The 12,608-nt window shown below is 40.8% G+C and overlaps 1 long non-coding RNA gene across 1 annotated transcript; it reads left to right on the forward strand.

Moving 5' to 3' along the window:
- The first annotated feature begins 1,234 nt into the window (after window positions 1-1,234).
- On the forward strand, window positions 1,235-9,488 carry LOC140599212 (uncharacterized). Its single transcript, XR_012001899.1, has 2 exons — window positions 1,235-1,421; window positions 6,228-9,488. It is a non-coding gene; the product is annotated as an uncharacterized lncRNA (long non-coding RNA).
- Window positions 9,489-12,608: the final 3,120 nt, after the last annotated feature.

Here is a 12,608-nt window from a genome sequence, read left to right on the forward strand (position 1 = left end):
AATGACCCAAGGAGGCCAGAGAGTAGAGAGGCTGTGAAAAGTCAAGAGAACACAGAGCAGTCACCCTGGGAAGATGGCTGGAAGCTAAGCGAGCATTGCTGCCATTGGCAGGCCCATCCTGCAGACCTGTGCTACTCAGACTGTGGTCAAAGGAAAAGCAGCCTCAGGAACACCTGGAAACTTGTTAGACAAGCAAAAGCCCAGACCTCGCCCTAGGCCAACAGGATCACAATCTGCATCTTTACCTGGTCGCTATGTGATTCATAAGTGTGTTATGTTTTGAGAAAGACCACCAAAGACAATGGGGAGCCACTGAAGATTTCTAGGGGAGAGGAGTAATCTGACCTTAGCTGTGATTGGGAAATGCACTTCTGTAAAGCAGCATGAGGGGCACACAAAAGGGCCATTCAATAAACAGTTTTCAATGATCACATTTTTTTTTTAAGATTTTATTTATTTATTCATGAGAGACACAAAGAGAAAGGCAGAGACGTAGGCAGAGAGAGAAGTAGGCTCCATGCTGGGAGCCCAATGTGGGACTCGAACCCGGGACTCCAGGATCACAGCCTGAGCCAAAGGCAGACGCTCAACTGCTGAGCCACCCAGGCATCCCAATGACCACATTCTTTGCAAAAAGATGAACAGGTGTCTTCTAAAATGATGATTATTAAATGATATTTCTGTAGTCAGAGCTTCATGACTTTGAAGTAACTCAGATATTAGTTTTTTAATGTAACTTATTCATTAGATGGGAAGATGAGGAAGGTAAACCTGGTTGTTGCTTGAAAAAAAAAAAAGATTTCTTTTTCACTTTAATTCTTTATCTGGAATCTATGTAATCATGCTGCTGCTTGATTTTAGATGGTTCAAATTTTTTAATGCTACTTGAAATCTGATAGCCAAGGATCCTGTAATATGAGATAAAATTAATCAGGCAGGCTCAGAGCCCTAATTCCAGAATAGTCTATGGCAACTCTTATACTCTCCTCCATCCCCCAAACACCCATTTTGAGATAGCCAGGATCATTTTCTTCATTTCCTGCCCAGACAGCTGTGGAGTGTTGCAATTCTTTGTTAGACAGCTGCAGCATTTCTCCTTAGAAAAGGATATATCTTGTCAAGGATGTGGTTATTCTCAAATTTTTAGCTTATTTTTTAAACAGTGATGTACTCACCAGATGTAGAAATAGCTTAGCTTTAGAAAGCTTAGAGCAAGGCCATAGCTACCATGAGCATCCCTTCTTGGAGGTCAGCTCTACAAATGCCCTCCCTGGGTTGCTTGTAATCTCCACTGCTTCAGCAAACAGTCCAACCCACTCCTGTTGGAAAATCCTCTGGCCTCCCGAAAATAACTCCTTACTAGCTGAGTAAACCTTAACCATCTCCTACAAGCAGATAAGAAAATGCCACACATCCAGAAGGTGAGTAGCCAATTTTAATCCTCAATTATCTCCTCCCTCCACATCCACAAAACAGCCCTGCTATCTTCTGATCTTTACTATGAAACTGTGGAGAGGAAAGAGCTAAAAGAAGATAAAATCTCTCTCTTTCTCCTGTGTGTGTGTGTGTGTGTGTTTGTGAGTGTGTGTGTGTGTGTGTGTGTGCCCGCGCATGCGCCCACAGTCAGTCATGTAGGAGGGAGCCGGGCAACCACATAAAAATTGAAAATTACCTCAGATGACAGTAAAGGAGACAGGACTTGGAAGACTGCAGAGAGCAGAGATGATTAGAGTGAGTAGGCACGTCGGGTGAGGGCTAAGAGGTTAGAGTACTTAGATTATTTGGGAAATGTTGGACATTAGGTCAAGGGAGGTTTGTTACTATGCCACGTCCTATAATTTAGACATCACAAATCACAAATAGCACAGATATGAGGGAAGCTTTTCTCTTCTTAAATGACTTCTACTTTCACGATAACCTCGCATTTGGTACTATTTTAATTTCTTAAGTCACCTTAGAGTTGGAAAAATGTGTCCAGAGGCAATTAAGTGTCCCTCTAGTTAATTCTGTGAAATTGGTATTTAATAGCTTTTGTGGTGTTTCCCCAAATAAAAATTCCATTTGCCCCATGTCTACTTCGAGATCTCTAATAATTATTAAACTTTGTCTGGCAAGGAATGCCACAAGTTAAATTTACTTCCTAACTTTGTAAAAATCAGTCACAAACTCTATCCCTTGAGGTGGAGACGAGACCGTCTTTGTTCATTGGCACAGCCTGGAAGTGCACAGAAACCAGGCAGCAAAGTTCAACTGGTCTGATGGAGTCAATAAGCCTCCAAGGGTACCTACTACAGATCAGGGGTTTTGCTAGGCAGAGGCTATAAGAAAACAAACAAGGCATGAAACCTGTCTCACACAACTTACATATTTTGAGAAAGAAAATCAAGGAAAGGGTATTGTAATATATGTTTATCAGTATAAAAAATATATGTAATATATTTAATATGTATATGTTTAATATAATATATGTAAAATATATGTAATATACGTTTATCAGTATAAAAAGCTTTGGGGCAGCTTTTCCTGACCTATAGGAGGGAAAAAAAAATCCCTCCAAAAGTTAACTGTTCTTTGAAATCCATTCCGCTGGAGGTTTTTGGTAGTGTAGATGCTCAGGCAGGGTTAACCAGCTCTGACAGCTTGACCTAAAGAGTTTAGAGTCATGGTCATATAGAAGATGAGTTATCCCAGTATCACATGCCAAATTCAGAAAGGGTTAAAATCTATAGTCAGGGTGACCCCTGAAGCACTGGAGAAAGTTCTCATGTAGCAAGTATGTGCCAGGCAGTCTGTGGCTGGGTTAGTTGGAAAAGCTAGTTAGGGGTGCATCACCACCAAGCAGCTTAGAATGAGCAAGACTCCAGAGCTTGGACTGCCTGGGTCTAGATCCTGGTTCTCTTGTTAACTAGATATTTGACCTTAGCCCATCCTCCCTGTGCTAGTTTCCTCATCTGGGAAATGGGGATGGTAAAAAACACTACCTACTTCATAGGGTTGTTATGAAGAATGAATGAGTTGATGTTATGAAGAGTAAATGAGTTAAGATAGCGCTCGGCCCTTAGAAAGTACTTTGAAGGGGTTATGTTAAATAAAAGTCAATATCATGACCCCCATTTAATGCCTATCAAGATAGAGTAGCTGAACCATAATTTGCTCCAGATAGCATCTGCTTTTTCTGTGGATGAGATGACCTTTCTATGAGGGAAATGGACCATCTGTTCCAAGCAGCCTCCCTCTCTATCAAAAGAGTTCTACTCATATTATATTCAAATAAAATGGCTCTTTGGTCCCCTTTCTCCCAGTTAGGGCATAATGAATGGGATACATTTTTCCCAAGAGACTCTTGCTATGGTGGGTCTCATGATCTCCCCTCTTCTTTAAAATTCAACCAGGAGTAAGCGGCAGTCCCATACTAAGGCTATAGAGATCTCAAGGTCTGATCACAAATTAGCATGAAACTCTCGTCATATCCTTTAAAAAAAAAAAAACTTTATTTATTTAAATTCAATTAGTTAACATATAGTGTATCATTAGTTTCAGATGTAGATTTCAGTGATTCATCAGTTGCATATAACATCCAGTGCTCTTTATATCGCATGCCCTCCTTAATGTCCATCACCCAGTTACCCCATCCTTCCACCCCTCCCCCTCCAGTAACCCTCAGTTTGTTTCCTAATAAGCCTCCAAGAGCTAAAAGAAGATAAAATCTTCTTTTAGTTAAGAGTCTCTTATGCTAAGAAGATTTCATATTATTTTCTTTTTCCCTCCCTTCCCCTGTGATCCTCTGTTCTGTTTCTTAAATTCCACATATGAGTTAAACCATATAATAATTGTCTTTCTCGGATTGTCTAGACATATCGTTTTATACGTTCTCTTAAATTCAATATTGAATTTAATTACATTGATTGGCTTTGTCGTATCTCCAATCATAAAACTAGTATTTTATAAATCTTTTGCTTTCCTTATATTGTTCTCCACAAATGGTAGCAAACAACCTTCCTTCTCTAGGCGATTTATTAAAAAATAAAAATAAAAATTACACTTAGGCATACACATTACCCCTGGACTGACAGACTTCGACAAAACTAATTTCCCCATCCTCTTATCAGAGGTCTGTACCGAAGCAGCAGCCACAGGGAAACTATTTATAAGCTGCACAGGGCAAGTAAATGCCAGGAAGCAAAATTGGCTGCCTTTAAGATTTTACGCAGACATTCCAAGTCCCAGAGCTATTTCTTTTTCAAAATTTTAATAATTAGTCACGTTCTTAGACTGAAAGAAGCTTCCTAGGAGGACAATAGGATTGTGTTACACTCCTTTGTCGGGCAGCTTAATAAATGTCCCACAGAGAGGGTCAGGAGCCACAGCCCCTCCCAGCCTCACAGCAGATGAACACTCCACTGATAGGCTCTAGAGTCCCTGACCTGCAAGTTAACACTCCCCGTTCTTCCAGAGGGCCATTCTCCCGAGTGCAGGCTGACAATCATGTCAAAAGGGGCTAGGACCTGACCACCAGCCTCATTTTCAATTGTGAGTAAAATCAGGATTTGAAGCCAGGTCTCTGAAGATCAGGTGCAGTGACATGAACTTGGTCCCCTAATAAATCACAGCTGAAGTTAGCGTTCAGGAGAGCAAATGCTATATGATGCTGCTGGCAAGATGAATTCTATTACAGTCTCACTTGTCCCCTTTTGCCTTGGCTTAAAACTTCCAAAGAAGTTGAATCAGACTTTCCCAAACTCCGTGTTTATCCTTTGTTTAAAAGCAATTTGTTTGTTCTTTTGGGAAATCATGGTACGGATGGCCTCAGGGGAAAATTATTTATTTTATGTTTATCCTGAGGGCTGTTGGGCTTTCACAGGAGCAGGGTTAGAGCAAAAATCATATGTGGATCTAGGAATTCTGAGTGAAGAAGAACAAAAATTACATAGCAGGCCATTTTTGAAAGAGCAAAAAATTACATATCAAGTCATTTTTGAAGTATTCTTAACATTTTATATTTTCTATCTAGAAACACTGAAAATAAATAATAATACCTGAAAATTATGATGTACCCTCTGAATTCAGCTTCAGTGGAGCAGGTGATACTTAAGAAAGCATCACCAGTAAATATCAAAACATCACAGAAATATTGATGTTTTACCTCTAAGCTCTTCTTAGCAATTTTTAAGTGGGCCAAATGGTATAAACTCAGCATTTAAACCTACAAAGTACAAATAATTTTTTTTCTGATTCTTAACGCAAAGATGTGTACTCACAAAGAAAAATCAATTTGTCAACCTTGCGTGTACATGACATTTTCCATTTCCCCACTTGCTGAAGAGAAACACAGACAATGTGTGCTGCTGAATGAAGCGACATTTAAAGAATTGTGATTTTTTTTCAGTTACTACCTTAGTCACATTTTAAAATTTTAAATATTGTATGAATAAGCCTTCCCTACATATTTGAAATCAAACCAGTAAAATTCCTTGCGAGGAAGCAAAATTTTCACCTACTCAACTCACCCTTTTATGTCTGTTGTCAAAATGATGCATTTAATGGCATCGAAAGGCTGAACAAGTAGAAAATGCAGGCTCTTTGGGCAATATTTTATACATTTATCCAAGTTCTCACTTGCCCTAAACTGACATCTTTTAACCCTAGACTCACGCCTTCAGGATCTAGCCTGTCCTTAGTTTCATGACCACATTATTCTATATGCTGAATTAGAAGTAATTAACAGTTTCACATCATAAAAGAATCAGGTTTACCCTCAAGAAGATAATTGGTCATTGATGGTTGTCTGCCGTATTTAGAATAGTCTCTTAGTCATCTTCCGTAAATTAAAAAGGGGGTTTTGTGGAAATATACTACCTGCCCTACTATTTTGCAAGCAGATAACTTCTTAGTAGCTTTCAGGTAAACTCACTGCTCAGTTCCCCTGATGCAGGACGACAGAAAATACCCCAACCTATTCCAGCTTCAAGTGCCTTGTAGTCTGGGAAACGAATTTTGTTCTACACGAGGCCCATTGAACATCCATGCCTGACTCTGTTACTTCATTTGTTGCTTGAAAAAAGCCCTACAGGATTGGTCATCTTACTGTCTTTTTATCATTGAAGAAACTGAGACTCAGAAGGTTCAGAGGAGTTAAGCTCACTTAGCTATCAGGAATTGGAATCTAAACTGTCTACATCAAGAAACCTGGGTTCCAGTAACTGAGCCATCTTGTTTCTCTTTTCTAGCCTTAAGTGAAATACATGGTCAAGATCTGAAGGCTGGATTCAAATTTCACCTCTGCTCCTTCCCAGCTGTGGCACTTTGGAAGAAGTATTTAACCACTGAATGAAATGCAGCTAGAGAGGCACATGCCCCATAGGAAGTTCACAAAGATTAGAAGGTGTGTGGAAAGCACCGCTCTGCCCAGTGCTTCCCATGCAGCCAAGTGTTCACTATGAGAGGGGCTGTCAGAGCTTGGGAAGTACCAACTTCAGATATTCCAAATCACAGTGTGTGTGTTCAAGGCATCTGTAGAGGTAAAATACAAAAGCCCTAACCATGTCTTTAGTCATCCGGGACTTTAACAATCATAATTAATGAAAATGTCTTTTATTTAAAGCTCACCCCTGCCAGGCGTTGTGATGGGCACTTTATACACACTATATCTATTGATTCTCACAACCACACAATGAGCTAAAAATTAAACTTGTTCTATAGTTGATGAGCCCAGAATTAAGAATGGTTATATACTCAGCCAGCTAGTTATGTAGAGGAGTGGATATGTAAATCCAGGCCGATACCAGAACCTAAGTTTTTACTAAAGTGGTGGGGACTACTCTTTGATTATCTCTGTAGTGGGTCATGTAGTGCCTTGTCTAAATTCAACTATTTTGTTAGCCCCCTCTTTCTCTGTACATTAAAAGGATGGAATGCAAATATTTTTACTCACCTCTTAGGTAATTCGAGGATTGAGACCTCCCTGCCCTCTAAGAAAGGGAAACCAGCTTATCAGTTGCTAACAATTTGAGTGCTAAGGGTGCCGAGCCCAAGAATAGGCCATATGCTCTGTAAGAAAAGGAAAATGGGGTTTTAAGACAGTTGAAGTCCCTCTAAGGGGGGAGGTAGGAGTCCCTCAGAGTGAAAGTCAGCCAGAAGGAAGTGACTTGGAAGAGGAGGTGAATACGAAAAGGGTCATGGGGACAGGAACCTCATCTCTAAAAGTCAGCTTCCCAAAGGACAACTCTAAAGGGCCTGGGTGAAAGACAATCAACCAAAGTGAAACAACTGTGACTCTGAAGCCAGTTTGCCTTGGATCAAGCCCCAATTCTACTACTTCCTAGTTTTATGACCTTTGAAAAGTGTCTTAACATCTATGCTTCTCAACTCCAACCTCAGATATCTCTTCTGTAAAATGGGAATAATGTTAGTATCTACCTTATAGGGCTCTGAGAGTTAAATGAACTGATACCTGTTAAGCCATCAGAACAGTATCTGGCCCAGAGGATGTACTTAGTTATTATTTATACAGTATTTGAGAGCTCTTGAGTTGGGTCGAGCTATGTTATCATACACCCGAAGTGGAAGTCTGTGCACGCCTGCACCCACATCTGTGCTTGCACCAGCAGATCCTCCTGTTAAGGCTCAGAAATAATTCATTCTGGAAGGATCCAACAATTTACTTGTGATTTCCTAGTGGGAACAGGTCTTGACTTTGCTACAAAACCCTTTTCTGCCATTTCCAAACGCCACATGAGTACCGGTAAATCCAGCATCACAAAGTCTGTTAAAGGCAGAACCCAAATGATTAACAATTAAAACCCCAGGTCCCCTTTCTTCTATCCCCACTTCTATTTTGCTCAGTTCCCACATGCGTAAAATAAAAACATGACCCACCTCACAGGATCATTGAGTATTAAATGAGATTAACAAATAAAAATCACCCAGCACAGTGCCTGAGATGTAGTAAATCATAAAAAAAAAAAATATTTCCTTGTTTCTTTCCTTAAGCTAAATATAGCACTTATTAAACACTGTTAAGGGACTAATGATTTAAGGTAAAAGACCCCATGAGAAGCAGGGAATGGGTTCTATCCTTAAGACACTGCTGCCTATACCATATCTACTGATTTATTCCTTCCTCAAATGCTTGTTTTTCATAATGTATGAAAGAATGCCTTCAACGTAGGAATAAAATGAGGATAATAATAGTAATGATCATCAATAATATCTAATTTTAGATATATAAGAAAATTGGCTTCTGTTTCTTTAATGGATATATCTATATTTTTCTCTTTTGGTCCCTAGAAAACTAAATCATCATTTATTCCTACGTGTTAGGAAGAGATGTGCTCTGCCATAGTCATTAAATTCATTTAAGCTCACACAACAGAAGGAGACGTTCTGGAGGGCCTTTTTCATCATTAAATGAGCACCTATGTGGTGTTACCAGAAGTGAAAGAAATAAAGGCGCTTTGAGGAATAAAAGAGAAAAGGCACTGGCGTAAAAATTAATCAGATGAAGCATGTTAGTAGAGAGAGACCCACAATCTGTTTATTATATCCCATGTGTAGCAACATGACAGAGATACTGAGGGAAGCCACTAGAGAGGACCTGCCATTTCAAGACCAAAATGCTAGAAACAAAGGCTTACTTGAAGTACTGTTTGTGATGCTACACCTAACCCTCAGCAAGACAGCTAATTTCTCACACCAATCAGTCTGTTGCTAGAAATGCTGAGGAGGGAAAAAATCCCCGCTGCACACTTTCCTGTCTTTCCTGAGATTCTAAATCTTTGTACAGAAGTAATTTGCAAGCACAGGCATCTCTGGGATTCGATAAATTTTCCCTACCACCTCCCTTTGTTCCTTCAATCCTAGAGGGATGCTCCAAGCAGACAGGAAATGTGACCCAGAAGTGTGGTAGCACATTTGTGTCTTGTTTCAGGAAGATGAGTGTTTCTCAGTCTCGTGCTGTTGAACTCACACATTCCATCTCTGAGGGAAGTTTTGAACAGTCCTGGCCCTTTGTTCTCAAGACCACTTTAGGAAACAGCCCTCAGAGACACAAAGACAATAAACTGCTTGGTGGAATGCTCTGTGCTCTGAATATATATCTTCAAGGATCAGGATATGCTACTGCTATTTTCTTATCATGGCTTTTTAGGCATGATTCCTTGTTACCAACCAGGACTATCAGCCCTGGTCTAGGTCACACTTCAAGAATCTATCTCAATGATCACATGCTGGTGCACAGAGTGAGTACAGTATTTGCACGTAGCCTTCAAGTTAGGTCTAATTTTTCCCCGGAGTATAATGTGTCATTGAAAATATTCTTAAATAAATGGGAAATATGTGGATACTCTACCCAAATATCTATATGTAGCTGGACTTTACCTAAATGAACCCAGACATAGAAAAGATATCTATGTTAGGCAATAATGACAGTCATTCATTTGCTTTCTTATTGGGATAGAATTTAAGGCTAGTGAAATAAACATAAAATAAAATTGAATTAAAAAATCAAGCTAGGCAAGTCAGGGGAGGGTCTTGGGTTCAAACTGACGCCTGAAAGCACAAACATGCTCGGAGATGCCATTAGTCAAAAGAAAATGTGGGGGATCCCTGGGTGGCTCAGCGGTTTAGTGCCTGCCCTTTCGGCCCAGGGCCTGATCCTGGAGACCCAGGATCGAGTCCCACATCAGGCTCCCTGCATGGAGCCTGCTTCTCCCTCTGCCTGTGTCTCTGCCTCTGTGTGTGTGTGTGTGTGTGTGTGTGTGTGTGTGTGTGTCTCATGAATAAATAAATAAAATCTTTAAAAAAGAAAAAAGAAAATGTGGACGTGTCCTCACTTCAACCCTAAGCAGATGCAGCCCTGTGGACCCAGTTTGTTGAGCAGTGGGGAGGGTCTGAATTTCAGACCTCACCTGTGACCTCAGCCAGGTGCTGTATGCTTCACAAACAGCACAGCCACGGAAAGCCCTCCATGTGCTCAGGGCACATTCCATAGCAGAATGAATGAGGAAATCAGTAGTGGGCTGTTGCTTCATAATAGGGATTGTCCTACAGGCAAATCTTTAAAAATGTGGTCTCTGTCTTATCCTTGTGGTTATTCAAGCAGAAGTGAAAGGTTTTCCCATCCATGGCATAAAATCAAGCAAAAAATAATCACCATATCTCCTGCCAATCTTGTCTCCTTGACTGGGAGAGATTTTAAATGCAGAAGGAATGCTCACTTGGCTCGTTGCATCAGCAGCAAACTAGCCTCTACTTTGCTGTTGGATTAATAATGCTTTAGAATACCTGTCACTGATACGAAAAGCTCTAGCACACCAAATACCCTGATACATGAGCAGTTTGTGTAGGAATGACTATAGTTTATAATCAAATGTAACATATGGGTGGTAATATTTGTTATACTTTATAGGAATGGCTTTAGTTGATAACCAAATTTAATATATGAATGGTTATATTCTTTAAATACATAGGATAAAATTTATATCTTCAAAATGAAAATTCCAACGTAACAAACAAAAAAAAGTCATAATCAGGGAAAAAAAAAATAGGACCCACCCAAGTAATTTCTTCTGAATCATCTCCCTATCTGCACCATTTCTCTTTTCCCCCACCCTCCCATAGTCTGTCGTTGCCAGCAAGTAAACATAAATGCTGAAGCAAGAACAAAAGGAAAACAGAAACATATATTTATGTAAACTTGTATTGATTCAACTAGGAAGAAACCCCACAGCTTTCAAGGTCTGAGTCACAAATCATTATGATCAGAAATGCTGAAGTGCTACGAATACACAAGTACTTTGGCTTGTTATCATGGTTTAGGCCTGTTGCAGAGCCAGAGAGAAGTGGAAAACATTAAATATAGTTTTAAAACTCCATTTATCAGGTGATATTTTGCGGGTAGAGGGACATGGTGGCCACGAGTCCGAGTTCGTCTATTCAGCGCCACACATACTCACTGACAGATTCACATTTGGGAAAATCAGAGGGAGGTCGCATCACCTTTCCAAACATGAGAAAACTCTGTTCTTCCCAAGATGACCCGAAATGTTCTAATTATTGGTTATTCCCTCTGGTTGGTGATGCAGCCAACAAGCACGTAGAGTTCAGTGAACCCACAAGCGCACAGCTGTTATCTTTGACTTGTGGCCAAAACAAAAATTGGAACAGAATTTACCCAGACAAGTGTAAAGGCTTCTGTTTAAAGCAGCTATTTTCTGAGCCAGATAAACAGCTTTGAAATGGAGAAGAAATGAATCCTTTTCTAGAATATCTGAATCAAAGTGAGGTCAACGTCTTAAAGACAAGATGTTAACATAGATTACCCACACAGACTGCAGAAGTCTTCCGAAGAAGGAGGCAGCCTCCAGGCTGCCTGGAGTTCTGTTTCATCAACTTGTTTTTGTGTTCGGAAACAACTTTCTGCATTCGGGAAGGGTGGCTATGTTGATTTAGTCCATGATATAGAACATCAGAGGACAGCAAATTGCTCTTCTGGAAGCTTCCACGAGCCAGCAGTTGCATAGGCCGGTGGCCTGTTCAGCCAGGAAGCCTCGGAAGCTCTTATTTGGCAGTATGAGGGCAGAAAGAAACAGAGTAGTTTCACTCTGGGGTTGAGTCCATTGTCCTGTCCTTTGGATTTCCACTTAAGAAATGATCCTAACAAATATCTTGCTTTTTATAGGAAGCGATGAGACTGGTAAGAAATAGCTGGTAGGAGAAGCAGCGAAAAATCACCCTCCCTGCTCCTTACACAAACACCGTGTGCCTGTGCTACTCTGGCAATCCATCTTACAATCACCGAACAGTACAGAGCCAGGAAGCAATTCACACTGCACTAGTGCTCCTCGGAGCTTTTCAGAGCTTGATGCCTATTGCGGGCTGCTTATATGGTACCAGCAGGTGAGTGTAAGACAGCAGATCCAGAGCCTACGGAAGGAGTGTCCCAGGGTAGAAGGGGAGATGACTTTTTTTTTTTTTTCCAGTAAGGTGAATATGCATGTCAGTGCACCTGCCTAGAGAGCTGGGTCCTAGTGAGCTGTCAGCAGCAGCAATCTGTCTGTACTTCCAGCTCAAGTGGTGTTTCAGTGATAACAAGGCTTATGCAGCAAGGGTTTGAAAAGCTTGCTTCGCTTGATGCCGGTGGGGTCATAGACCACATCTGCCGTGCAGACAGCCCCGAGCCCACTATCAACTTTCATTCACTCCCCAGGTCTCCTGCACCTTGTGCTTGCAGCACCAGTAAAACTGCACGGGTTTGGGAGGCCTTTAAGCACCACGCACCCAGACACGGTAAGAGCTACAAGACACTGGCTGCTCTAAAATGCTCTATCGTTAAGGCAGTCAGCTGCATAATTGGTGTCGACTTCATACCCAATGGGCAGGGATAGTTATCAGAAGCCCATTGAACAAATGGATGGGATGTTTCAAACCTATGAGCGTCAAGCTTCTCCAAAAATAACAAGAAGTGACAGCTGAAGTCATGCTTAACAGAATTGGCTTTAAAATGTGAAATGGGTTTTAAAAGCAGCGCTGCCCTCGTACTGGGTGTGAATGAGGCTTAGTAGGAAATAGCATAGGAGGGGGAATCCCTTATCAAAGCCGAGACTCTTGCT

This window comes from Vulpes vulpes, chromosome 6 (assembly GCF_048418805.1).
Source record: "Vulpes vulpes isolate BD-2025 chromosome 6, VulVul3, whole genome shotgun sequence".
Taxonomy (NCBI): domain Eukaryota; kingdom Metazoa; phylum Chordata; class Mammalia; order Carnivora; family Canidae; genus Vulpes; species Vulpes vulpes.